The following is a 2,346-nucleotide window of genomic DNA, read 5'->3' as shown; positions in this document are numbered from 1 at the left end:
GGTTCTTAACAGTTCAACAGTTCTGTAGCGCAATTGTGAAATGTTTAGGACCACTAGACCCGGCGGGCCTGGCGGCGACAGCGACCGCACGTCCCACGCGCGGCGCGGCGACCGGGACAGGGGCACAGCGTCTGGGAGGAGCCCAGCGCCCGGCTGCGTGCGCCCCGGGCCGGCCTGAGCCCCGTGGCTCCCAGCGCCCGCACCCGGGGCGGCAGCCGGCCGGTGGCGGGCGTGGTGGCGCCGGGCGCAGGGACCCGCGGGGTGCGGGCGCGCCGGCCGGCCCACGCGCCTGGCACGGGCCCCCCCCGAGAAGCCCGCGCCGCGCGCCTGCGCCCGAGGGCCCGCCCCCTCGAAAGGCCGCCGAGCGCCCACCGGGACCTGCCGGCGGGCCCCCGGGCCGAAGGAGCGCGCCTGGCCCTCGGCTTCCCGGGGCGGGCTCGCTGGGAGCGCTGGGGCTTCGTAGACCGAGCGCAGAGGCCCCGGGGAGCGTGCGGTCGGAGGAAGGACCTGCCCGACGGAAACCCGGTGGGGAGGGAGTCGGGAGGCCGCAGACCCGGGGTGGGGGCCTCGGGCCGCGCGGCCAGGCGGGAGGGGAGGCCTGGCGGCCCAGCGCAAGCTCTGGGAGCGGCTCGCACTGGGAAGGGCTGAGCAGAGGGTCCTTGCAGTCCCACCTCCCGCCGGGGAGATGAGGCTGACCTGCTGGGGGCCCCTCGGGTCCACTGCTCTGGCCTCACCCTCTGGGGAGAAGGCAAGGGGGGGGCTGTCCTTCAGGTCCCTGCTTCCTCCACCCAGTGTTTAGAGGAGCTACAGGGCAGCCTGGATGGCAGGGCAGACAGGTCTGGGTTTGAGGTGTGAGCCCCGCCCGCACATGGGGGTGGGGGTTGCCCCTCCCCTCACAGGGTTGATGTGAGGAGGAGAGGTGAGGTGGAGGGTGGCTGGTTGCAGGAGGCTGTGGCCCCCGCCCGGACTGCAGGAGCCCCGGCTGCCTGGTCCGAGGAGGAGGGTCCACCGTCCAGCCAGCACCTCCCGCTTCTGCCCAGCAAACCGCTCTGTGGCCACCGCTCAGTGGTGCGGCAGCTCGGGCCGGGGCCACCCTGCTCTGAGGAGTCCGGAGGCTCCTAGCAGCGATGCGGCCCCCCGGCCACCACAGTCAGTTGGTGGGGACTTAATTCTACAGCGTTCTCCCTGGGCCATCGGCTTGGCCCAAGTGAGACGGGCTCGCCTGCTGAGGCTGGGGCGTGGGGGGCTCTTGTGGGGTGTTCCCTATTCTGTAGCTCGGAATCATTTTGTACGGTATGAGTATATACGTAACAGACGGATGAAAATAAATGTGCGTTCAAAGCTTTACCGTGTCCCGGGGCTGCCTGTCCTTTCTTCCCCAGACCTCATGGTGGCCCCTCTCTCTTCCTTCCAATCCCAGAGGAATGGAAATGAGGGTGGTTGAGGGTGGGGGGTGGCCAGGTTGTGGGTGAGGGTGACCCTGGGCCCCGCGTCCAGCCTCAGCCCTGCCCCTGGCCCTGTGGTCTCCCAGCAAGCCCCACTGCCGGCATCAGCCTTCTCTTAGCAGGGGAGACCCCTCCAGGACCCAGCAAACCCTCTCCCACCTCCCTGAGCCAGGCCCCTGGGCCACACACCCTCCGGCCTGCCTCTCGGAACCAGGTTGAGGAGAGGAGGCCTGCTCGCAGCCTCGCCCTGTACTGGTCCTCTGGCTGCCACCCATGTCCGGCAGGAGGTCCTGGCCATGGGCAGGGCCAAGGGTGGAGGGCTGAGGGGTTGGAGTGATGGAGGACCCTCTGCTCCCGGATCCCGACACAGACTGAATCCCAGGTCTGTGGCTTCAGCTCTTCAGCTCAATCCCAGCTCTGCTGCCCACCAGCAAGTGACCTTGGCCAGCCCCCCTGCCTCTCAGAGCGCTCATCTTTTTCTCCTGCCAAGAGGGGTGGTGGTACCAAGCTCACGGGACTTGCCCACAAGACAATGCAGCCAGACTGCCGGGGCACTGGTGTGGGACTGAGCGAGGGCTTATCCCAGGACTGGCATTCCCTCATGATGGACAGGTTGGTATGGGGGGCCCACAGATGGCAATGGGCTGGGGTCTCACAATTGGCTCCCTCGGTCCCCCGAGGGCCTCCAGGAGCACAGGCAGCTCCTACTTTGGGTCCCAGTATTCATTCTCTTTAGTAATGGAAGCCCCATGTGTAGGCTGCACACTTGGCCCCCTGGGTGGTTAGAGGGAGGTTCTGCCCAGAGCGAGGTGACAGACGAGGCACTGTCTGCCCCCACTTCGTCTGTCCCCTTTCCTCGCAGAACTGGGCCTCTAGTGCTGAGCCCGCTCTAGCTATGCAG

Source organism: Mirounga leonina, unplaced genomic scaffold (assembly GCF_011800145.1).
Source record: "Mirounga leonina isolate KUSES-001 unplaced genomic scaffold, KU_Mleo_1.0 Mir_82, whole genome shotgun sequence".
In the NCBI taxonomy this organism is placed as follows: Eukaryota; Metazoa; Chordata; class Mammalia; order Carnivora; family Phocidae; genus Mirounga; species Mirounga leonina.
This window is presented reverse-complemented; position numbering follows the sequence as displayed.